Source organism: Danio rerio, chromosome 2 (assembly GCF_049306965.1).
Source record: "Danio rerio strain Tuebingen ecotype United States chromosome 2, GRCz12tu, whole genome shotgun sequence".
Taxonomy (NCBI): Eukaryota; Metazoa; Chordata; class Actinopteri; order Cypriniformes; family Danionidae; genus Danio; species Danio rerio.
This window is the reverse complement of record NC_133177.1, coordinates 7,376,091-7,387,500: the sequence shown is the minus strand read 5'-3', so window position 1 is coordinate 7,387,500 and position 11,410 is coordinate 7,376,091. Positions and strand designations below refer to the sequence as shown.

At 42.0% G+C, this 11,410-nt stretch overlaps 2 protein-coding genes across 2 annotated transcripts in view; both read right to left on the bottom strand.

The window, feature by feature from the left end:
* Window positions 1–3,954, bottom strand: part of cdc14aa (cell division cycle 14Aa) — a 40,486-nt gene extending 36,532 nt beyond the window's left edge. Inside the window, exon 1 of the mRNA XM_073914351.1 lies at window positions 1–3,954. This exon is cut by the window's left edge and continues 961 nt beyond it. The gene's annotated coding sequence lies outside the window, so the exon portion shown is untranslated.
* The window catches only part of xpr1b (xenotropic and polytropic retrovirus receptor 1b), a 573,636-nt gene that overhangs the window by 503,864 nt on the left and 58,362 nt on the right, over window positions 1–11,410 (bottom strand). The window lies entirely within an intron of this gene.

The window sequence follows — 11,410 nt, the reverse complement described above, 5'->3', positions numbered from 1 at the left end:
TGACTAACAATGGATCGATTAGGTCTCAGGAGTGTATTAAAAGAACCCCAGTACACTAGACCAGGGGTGCTGGTCTAGTTGCAGTTGATGTAAAGGTCTAGTGCAGGGGTGGCCAATCCTGTTCCTGGAGATCTACCTTCCTGTACAGTTTAGCTCCTACCCTGATCAAACCCACCTGAACCAATTAATTAGGACCTGAAATCCACTTGATAATTGCAGACAGGTGTGCTTGAAAAGGGTTGCAACTTAAATCTGCTGGAAGGTAGATCTCCAGGAACAGGATTGGCCACCCCTGCACTAGACCTTTACATCAACTGCAACTAGACCTTTGCAAACATTATGCTGCATTAGATGCGGAAGAAGCACGCTTCCTCCGGGGGATCCTGATGCATTCCCAGGCCAGCCGAGAGACATGGTCCCTCCCACGAGTCCTGGGTCTTCCCCGAGGTCTCCTCCCGGTGGGAAACGCCTGGATCAACTCCCTAGGTAGGTGTCCAGGAGGCATCCGAAATAGATGCCTGAGCCACCTCAGCTGACTTCTCTCAATGTGGAGGAGCAGCGGCTCTACTCGGAGCTCCTCCCAAGTGACAGAGCTCCTAACCCTGTGCATAAGAGTGCACCCTGCCACCCTGCGAAGGAAACTCATTTGTGCCGCTTGTATCCAAGATCTTATCCTTTCGGTCATGACCTAAAGCTCATGACCATAGGTAAGAGTAGGAACGGTAAATCGAGAGCTTTGCCTTTCGGCTTTAACACAACGGACCGGTACATCAACCGCATTGCTGCTACCGCTACACCAATCCGCCTGTCAATCTCACGCTCCATCCTTCCTTCACTCTTAAACAAAACCCCAAGATACCTAATCTCCTCCACCTGGGGTAAGGACTTTCCTCCAACCTGGAGATGGCAAACCACCTTTTTCCGGTGGAGCACCACGGCCTCGGACTTGCTGATTCTCATCCCAGCCACGTCACACTTAACAGCAAACCGCCCCTGTGCATGCTGAAGATCCATGTTCGATGTTGAAGCCAACAGAACAACATCGTCTGCGAATAACAGAGATAAGAATCCTGTGGTCCCCGAACCCGACCCCCTCCAGCCCAAGGCTGCGCTTTGAAATTCTGTCCATTATAAACAGAATTGGTGACAAAGGACAGCCCTGCCAGAGACATGCACTGGATTGCCGGCAACAAGTCAAACTTGCTCAAGGAAAATGAATGAATGAAAATATTATGGGGCGAAGCAGTGGCGCAGTAGGTAGTGCTGTCGCCTCACAGCAAGAAGGTCGCTGGGTTGCTGGTTCGAGCCTCGGCTCAGTTGGCGTTTCTGTGTGGAGTTTGCATGTTCTCCCTGCATTCGCGTGGGTTTCCTCCGGTTTCCCTCACAGTCCAAAGACATGTGGTACAGGTGAATTGGGTAGGCTAAATTGTCCATAGTGTATGAGAGTGTTTGTGAATGTGTGTGTGGATGTTTCCCAGAGATGGGTTGCGGCTGGAAGGGCATCCGCTGCATAAAAACTTGCTGGATAAGTTGGCGGTTCATTCCGCTGTGGCGAACCCGGATTAATAAAGGCCGACAAGTAAATGAACGAATGAATGAAAATATTATATAAATAAAGTATTAAATAAGTACACGTATTATTAATGTGTATCAATAAGGCAAAGTATCAGAAACACCAATAGAAGTTTAATGTCATGCTAAAAAATAGTCAAATATAACACACATAAATAGGAGTTCCCTTGCATTTTAAATTGTGTTGGGTTTTGTCGTGATCTGCCAGACGCACTATTGTCCTTCAGAGCACAAAACTCAACCTGTCCTGTTCTTCAGCTCACCTGCACAGTCAGAGCTGCTCATCTATTCCTGTCTAACCCATTCATTTCAGTCAGCCAATTAAGCAGATTATCAGGCTGGTGGAAAAGAAGTTCAGACTCAAGGCCGCCCTGCTAATCTGACCATGAGAAGAATGGCTGCTGAACCACAAGCGTCACCTGACGTCAGCCGTACAGTGAAATCAGGTCACATGTGTAGTGCAGGACAGCCTGCAGATCAGCTCAGTGTCAATATTACTAAACTAGCTTTAAAGGGCACCTATGGTGAAAAATCTACTTTTCAAGCTGTTTGGACAGACATGTTTGCAAGTATCGTGTATAGACCGTCATATTGGGGTGATATAAACTCACCCAGTTCTTTATTTTTTTAATTTAACAACATAAAAACCGTGGACCAATTGGAGCGTTTTTTAGATCGACCACAACTTGATGTAGGAGTGTGGTCCCCCCGCCCACCAATATTGATTGACAGGCGCGTCACCCAATCCTCTGTTTGTTGTTTCACGTCCGCCATTTTCAGCATGTGAGTCAAAGCGATGTCACTAAAGGAACACCCTTGCTCTATATTTAGATGCAAGGCTCATTGGGCTCAATACAAGATCAGCATTCACCACATGATCGCTGTAATCGGAATTATTGTTTGTAACTTAGGCTGCGTCCGAAACCGCCTACTACTCAGTAGGTACTGCATTTGAATTTAAACGTACTACTCGGCCGTTAGAGAAGTACGTTCGATACAGTATGAATGTGAAAAGTATGAATGGAATTCGGACGTACTACATCCGCCATTTTGTCATGGTCACGTGACCTACCTGCGGCAGTTGCGTGGCCTCACTTCCATTCATTAATTCTCTCACGTCGCATTATGGGATAGCGCAGCGTGCATGGGCTGCACACTTCAGAATGTCGCCGGAAGTAGTAAGTCATCCGGGTACTTCTCGCCTACTGATTTTCGAATTCTATTAATTCGGACATACTACTCGGCTCGCATAATGATTTTGGCGTATTACATAGTATGGAAGTATGCGGTTTCGGACGCAGCCTTAGTTTGTTTGTAGGTAGGTTTGCAAACTAGTGTACTTTTCATTGCGTCTATCTTAAACTTCGGGCGTTTGCATTTCTCGAGGTCACAGAAGCTCCCCGTGAGTGTGATCTTAACTAGGTGCAGCTGTAAAGTGCGAGCGCCTTTGCCTCACGTGAGTGTCGCTCCATTGGAATAAAATAACAAACTTGCCTGCAGGTCGCACACCAGAAGCGCCGCTCAGCGTCACGCCACATAGCGCCATGCATTTTAGAATTCTAAACATAGGTTTCTATCAGGGTACACACAACGGCGCTCCAAGTCCGCGGCGCCCAGCCAGGATTCGGGACACTTTATGTTTCTTATCAGGTCATCCGGTGCCTCAGTCAAAGTTAATTCAGTGTGGGTGTTTATAAGTCTCGGTGTACAAGCTCGGAACTTCAAACTAGCACACAGTAGGCTGTAAAACTATACAAAGACACAAATGATTTTGTAGTCTCTGCTTGGTCTGTGTCCGACTCGTACATGTGTGGCTGAATGCTGGTCCTCTCACTCATGTTGCTTCTCTCTGTCTGCCTGTCTGTTGCCAAACACAGAGCGGGGGAGCTCTTGGCTCCGCCCCCTTGTTACAGTTGGTGCGATTTTAAAATAAATTTTCATGTGAAGCAACACGCCCCTAAAACAGCGAGCTGTGTACACGCCCCCAAAATAACACTTTTTAACACATTATAATAAACAAATCTGAACTGTGTTTTGAACTGAACCTAAACAGTCACACTCAGAAGAACCATAATATTATTATTAAATCTTAAAAACAGGTAAACTATGTGCCCTTTGAAGATTTTCGAAACCTTTGAATACTTTTTTTGCGATCTTAACAGATTTGTGTGTGTTGGGGATCAGTTAAGACATTTTTAGCACCGTCAGCTTTAATTGTGGGGAAAACTGGATAATTTCGACAGCTTTTGTCAGCTAATTTCAGCTTCCGAGTTTAAAATGATTTTCATGGCGGGATCAAAATCGGCGACGTAGCGTAAAACTGCAAGTGCAAAGATGACACGTTGGTTTCTCATTGTTATTCACTGCGGAGTTTTCTTATCCTATGAGAAGAGCCGGCCTATTAATTATTCATGACTGCACGTGCTTTCCGAAGGGAAATCAGACCTGCCAGTGCCAAGCTGTGAGACACGTACAGTATTTAGCCGTTCATGAAGGCTCGTATGTGTTTGTTTTCATGATCCACAGGGTTTGTTGCATGTTTTCCCCGCGATGCTGTCAAGACCGATACAACAAAGCTGTTTGTGTGCAGCAAGCATTTTTGTTGAGAGAGCAGTTAGAGAATTGGAGAATGGCGGACGTTATCTTTTACCAGGAGTTCATTCACATTTACACACATCGCTGTGCTGCTGTGTTCGCCTAAATCCTCCAGATTACCAGCAGGGCTAATGGTTAAAATAGACAGGGCAAGAGACCTGCTGCACTGAGTCTGCATTCAGACCTATGATTCAGACCTGGGGATTGAGGGAAAAGTCCTCATTGTGTTTATACGAACACGATTATCTTTATAATGATATAAATTGTGATTATCTGTTTATGAAATTACGAATAACAAATGTAGCAGGGCATTAAATTACTGCTTATTTCCTTGCACTTTAACTTTGTAAACTACAAAATCATGCGTCTCCTCACGGTTTGTGTCTCATTTTGTGAGCCGACTGACAACAGTTGTTCTCTCCCCTGCTGGCCACACCCAGTCCTGCCCTTTGCTCGCGGAGCTCCACGCCCATTATGACGCATCTTTTGAAAAAAATTCAGAGGTAGACCTGAACCGAAAATGGGGGGTGTCATGACCCTTTAAACATAGTAATGTCATTTATTCCAGTAATTTTAATGATGAATTGTCATTACTCCAGTATTCAGAGTCACGTGATCCTTTAGAAATCATTCTAATCTTAATTATTGTTGTTGTTATTATTATTATTATTAATGGTAACAGTAATAAAAAAGTAATAATGACTGGAGTTATAATTTCATTTGAAACTACAGTACATCCAATAAGTGATAAATAAATATTTAAGAATTTTGCTTTTTTTTTTTTACATTTAATAAATGCCACCTTGATGAGCATTTTAATATTATATAAAAAAAAAAACACGAAAAAACTTTTAACTGGTAGTTTACAACAATAATAACAAAGTGTTTTTTAACTGTAGGGGTTTATGAAGAGATTCGTTAATCAAACCATTCATTCAATAATTTTAAACCGGAGCACCTGGAGCCAGCTGGGACTCGAACCAGCGACCTTCTTGCTGTGAGCCCACAATGCTAACCACTGAGCCACCATGCCGCTCTTAATCAAACCAATATGAGACTATAATTGGGAAAGTTCAACTAAAAATGAAATTCTGTCATCATTTACTCACGTTTACACCATTCTGACCAGCAGGTGTCACCAAAACAATGTGCTCTATCAAAGGGACAGTTCACCCAAAAATGGAAAATCTGTCATCATTTACTCATCCTCCATCTTTTCCAAACCCGTTTGAGTTTCTTTCTTCTGTTAAACACAAAGGAAGATATACGGAAGAAGGCTGTAATAAAACAGCCGTTGACTTTTATAGTATTTTTGTTCCTACTTTGGATGTCAAAGGCTGCTTTTTTTAATATTCTCAGGGTGTTTAAGGCACCGCTGGGTCTTAAAAAGTATTAAAAGTTGATAAATCAATGAAGAGAAATTTAAGGCCCTTAAAAAGTATTAAAAAGTCTCAAAGGTTATTTTGCAATGTAATCAATTTGATATCATTTTTGATTATGCAATGTATGGTTGTATGCTGGGCGCAGTAGGTAGTGCTGTCGCCTCACAGCAAGAAGGTCGCTGATTTGAGCCTCAGCTGGGTCAGTTGGTGTTTCTGTGTGGAGTTTGCATGTTCTTCCTGCTTTTGCGTGGGTTTTATTATTTTTTTCCTTTATACACCAGTGTGATTGCTGATATTTTTGTTATTGAATTTCAAATAGGGTCAATTTAAAGGCCAAAGGCTTACGCTTTTCAGTTACAAATAGATAACTGATGTTTTGATTTTATATTTTACATTAGGCTATTAATTATTCATTCATTCAGTGTGTGTGTGGGGGGGGGGTTGTGTTTGAAAGATACTGTGCTAACCGGTTAGCATTTAGGCAGATCACTTACTGCACCTTGTAGAGACTGCAGTTCAATTTAATACCACTAGTAGTGTGTAAACAACTCACTGCACCTTTAAAACAGTGATTGTTTGGGACAGTATAAAGGCTTCTGTTGCTGACCTCTAAATAATGGGCCTCCTGTTCATTATCCCGTCCTGTTTTTAGGTTATATATTAGTCTAAAGGCTTCTTTTATGGGCTGAGCTCTGAAACAACAGCAGGCTTTCAGAGATCTCTCATCATAAAATAATTAAAACTGTGTTTGGGGTGTGGCCATCGGAGCTCTAGGAAAGATCCCAACTTTCATTATCATTTAATCAAAAGCGTATTAGGACATTGACGGAGATCATGATGTCATAATCTTTTAATATTGGTGGCATACTGTGTTGATTTAGTTTATTTTCTAGTATGGATATTTATAGATCATTGTGACCTTTTGACATTTAGGCCGTACTCACACTAGGTACAGTTGCCTCAAACCGGGCCAAAGCACGCTTGTCCCTCCTCCCGTTCCCCCCAACGGCCCGCACTCACACTACAGTCGGGCCTGGGCATGCTAGCGTCATCGAAGCTGCGCTTTTCAGTAAGCGCTCTCGCTCAGCACAGAGGAGATTTCTCGAGTTATATCGTTTCAGTCGTTTGATATGCAGTGACATGCAGTCAAATATTTCGCCGAACAGATCCGCCACTTTTGCCGCTCATAAACAATCATAAAGCCCTCGTGCTGCAGGAATGAGGAGGTCTGCTGAAGGTGCACAGCTGTCGTGCAGTGAGGAGTTTGTGTCTAATAAACTACGGCAGTTTGCGTTCATTGAACAGTAAGAATGATTAATAAATCCATATGAAACAGCCCCTTAAAGTCACGTCTCGTTTTCAGTTTCGGGCTTTGGCGCGTTTTACACTCACACTACAAACGTACCGCGCCAAAGTCCAAGTGAACCGCGCTCAGGCACACCTCTTCCAACCGGGCCAGGGCCGGCCAAAAGAACCAAGCTTGAGCCCGATTCAGCGCACTCAAACTTCTCAAACGATCCGGGAAACGGGCCTGGGCACGGTTCGGATAGCATAGTGTAAGTAGGCCCTTAAATGTATGTATGTAAGTGTTTGACTCTTCTAAAGCATGAAAATACTATAATATATTTGTAGATATTTAAGAAACATGCTAAGTGAACATGTTTATCTGAATTCAATGCTAAAGTCAGGTATTCTCCTTTGAAAATGTGCATTACGTGCCAGAACGCCTGTCTTTGTTTTGGTTCTTTTAACCAGTTCAATGCCAGTTTAGCCAATTATATTTCATTTTATTGGCGCCTGTTGCTGGAAGACAGTCAATTAGCTTTTTTTTTTTTCAGGATAAGAATGTTTTAAGTAGCTTAATTTCACAAAAACAAATGATGCTTTTTAAATCATAATTTTAAATTGTTAAATATTTTTTAAATCGCATGTTGAATATTCGTGTGGGCCATGATGAAAGCTTAATTGTTGCCTCAGAATGTAACAGAGCAGATAAAAACCATTAGTCACATACATTCATTCATTTTCTTTCCGACTTAGTCTCTTTATTAATTCGGGGGTCGCCACAGCGGAATGAACCACCAACTTATCCAGCACGTTTTTACGCAGCGGATGCCCTTCCAGCCGCAACCCATCTCTGGGAAAACAACCATTTACACTCATGCACTACAGACAATTTTAGCCTACCCAATTCACCTGTACCGCATGTCTTTGGACTGTGGGGGAAACCAGAGCGAACGCAGGGAGAACATGCAAACTCCACACAGAAACACCAACTGACCCAGCCGATGCTCAAACCATCGACCTTCTTGCTGTGAGGCGACAGCACTACCTACTGTGCCACCCTCAGTCATATATATTTTATATAATTTTTTCTGGTTTCTAAAATTATAAGCTTTCATAGGCTAAGACTCTTTATTACAATCTTACAATCGTTCTTTCTTACAATCAGCATTTAGTAAATGTACTTCAAGTTAAAATGCCGGCAATGGTAATTCTTTGGGTGAACCAGTTCTTCAATCCTTCACTTTAGTTGACTTAATTCAGATTAAAGACCTGATTCTGTACGGTGACGGCCAAGCATGCACATCATGTTAATGAAAGCACTTTTTGTTGTTGTTGTGTAGTTAGAAACGAGCTGCAGTGGTTTGCACAGGTTGGAGGTTTGTATGTAGGAACGGAGGCTGGCACTGACCGGCTCTTCAACAAGCGTCTGGACTCAAGCAGCTCATTGTCTGTTGACTTTCTGTGAGACTTCATTCACTCAAGCCTCTGTAGAGACACACGCTTCATCCAAAAGCACTTCTGTGGCAGTGTGTCTGCGAGTCTTAGTGAAAAAGGACCATCATTTAACTGTTAAATAGACCATACATGGATAATCACTACTATGTGATCATGGAAATATAGGTTTGAAGGTAAGCTGCATCATTTTGTGTCCATTGTGGCTCACTTTTAAATGGATAGTACATGAAAAATCAATATTCTGTCATCATTTACTAACCCTCTGCTTATTACAAACCAGTTTGAGTTCCTTTCTTCTGAACACAAAGAAAGATTGGTTGTAAAAAAAAAAAAAAAGCTATTGACTTCCATTGTATTTTTATTAAATACAGACGTCAACGGCTGTTTTTATTCCCCGACATCCTTCAGAATATGTTGATTTGTGTTCATCAGAAGAAAGAAATTCACAAATGTTTTTAAATCACTTGAGTGTGAGTAAACGGTGATGAAAGGTTCATTTCTGGGTGAACTGTCTCTTTAAGAGATCTGCAGCCAGAAACTGTTCATGCTCACACTCGTAACATAAAACAGACCCAACACTAATCACCTCTCTGATATATTCAAGGTCTCTTTTTTTGTTGAAAGTAAAAAGTGATAACCAGCGATTATTCAGATATTAAACATTCGTATACCCCATCCATGCTAAATATAGTTCACCCAGAAACATTTGCAAATAAAATCCTATCAATGATTGTTGGCCCACATCAGGATTGTCAGGTCCAAGAAAATTTCCCAGCCCAAAAGGAATGAAAAGTAGCCCATTTTTATTTCTTGTCCAATTAGAGTCAATTTTTAGATTACCACAAAGGGGAAGGTTTACCATAATGGCTCTGATGTTTTATAACACACGCATACACTCATTGGCCACTTTATTAGGTATACTGTACCTTACTAGTACCGGGTTGGACCCTCTTTTGCCTTCAGAACTGCCTTAACCCATCGTGGCATAGATTCAAGAAGGTACTGGAAATGTCTAAGAGACTTTTGTCCATATTGACATGATAGCATCACGATGAACATGGCAATGAGTTCACTGTACTCAAAAGGCTTCCGCAGTCACCAGATCTCAATCCAATAGAGCACCTTTGGGATGTGGTGGAACGGGAGATTCGCATCATGGATGTACCAAATCTGCAGCAACTGCGTGATGCTATCATGTCAATATGGACCAAAATCTCTGAGGAATATTTTTAGTAACTTGTTGAATCTAGGCCATGAAGGATTAAGGCAGTTCTGAAGACAAAAGGGGGTCCAACCCGGTACTAGTAAGGTGTACCTAATAAAGTGGCCAGTGAGTGTATATTTGCTGATATTAAAGAAACATGCTAAGGGAACATACTTGCTTTTATCTAGAAAACAATGCTAAAGTCCATTATTTTCATTTAAAAATGTGCGTTCTATTGCCCTGCTGAAAACAAAAACAAAAAAACAGCTAGCTTTAGAGGGGTTTTGGCCATTTCCAGGCTGGTTTCCAGCCATTTCCAGCCTGGTCGTAGCTGGTCAGGCTGGAAGATGACCAGCTAAAACCAGCTATGTCCAGCTTAAACCAGGCTAGTCAAGCTAGTTTTAGCTGGATTTAGCTGGTCATTTTGACCACTGGTCATTTTCACACTGACCAGCTAAAACAAGGCTGGAAAAGGCTGGAAACCAGCCTGGAAATTGCCCAAAAGTCCTCTTAAACCAGGCTGATCAACCAGCTGAAACCAGCCAACCAGCCTAGGCTGGTTTAAGCAGGAATTTTCAGCTGGGTGCGTGCTGCAGGTTTAAACTTGCAATAGTCCATGCGGTGTTTTTTTAAAATTAGTAAACAATACAAATATTACAAATGTAAACATTAGCTGATCTGCTTACCACTTTAGACGCTACTTTTCGATAGACTTGCTCCTTTTGGTGTCATCAATCTGGCAACTTCCATGTGCATCAAATAGAGGAGTTGGGGCTGGGTGAAAACCCACCAACCAATATGTTTAACTTTGACTGCAACACCAGGTTCAAGCCAACACACGGCACCTTTAAGAAACAATTCAGCTTTCATTTTCCATTTGTTAGAAAGATTCATTTCACATTACAAATACAGCCCCAAATATATTTGTGCATTTTCAAAAGATCCCAATTGTGCTGGAAAACCACGACTCTGGCAACACTGATTACTATCCATTCATGATCAGAGGGGGCGGGGCAAGCAGCAGCTCATTATCATTTAAAGAGACATAAACCGAAATTGGTCGCTGTAAGCTGAGGTGTTTGTGACAGGATTCACTAACACCCTAAACCAATTCGACTTGTGCAAAATAGGTACAGGACATCACTTTTAAAGGGCACCTAGGTTACCCCTTTTTTCAGATTTATTATAAATCATTTGTGTCTCCAGAATGTGTCTGTAAAGTTTAAGCTTAATACACCCATCAGATTTTTTATTATACCTTTTAAAAGAATTAATTTTATACATTTTTGGACTGGGTGACGGTTTTGCTGTATTGCGCTTTTAAGGCTAGCCCTCCCCGCCCACCGTTTCTACGTGCCTTTCTGCGTGCCTTAAGCTCCTCCCTCATCTGCGTCAGACAACAAACAGACATAAAGGAAGCAGATCTCACGTAGCATTAGTGAGAAATACTACAGTAAGAACTTTACCAATAAGAATTTGATGCATTTGCTGTGTTAAGTTACAACGAGTCACACACAATGTCATTACAAAGTTCACGTGCACACACACACATACACACATACCCAGTACGGACACAATACGCAAATACATACAGGCAGCGCGTTTAGCTTTGCACGCAAATGTGACAGGATACAGGCTGATCTCCACTGCTGTATGGATATCTGTTATGTTAATGTACACATTAAACCTGATTTAATGTCCACAAAGCAGGATTGAAGCGTCTCCTTTTATAATTGCTCTGACACGCGACTGTGCTGATGAAGTAATTCTGAAGTAAATTGCTGTAAGTCATTACACACATGCACTGTTTTAAAGCATTTTAAACTTGTGAAACTCACTCTTCATCACATTTGAGGACAATTGATGATCCTAGCAAACCGAACAGACCTTTTACTCCCAGTCGCCAACGTCCTGT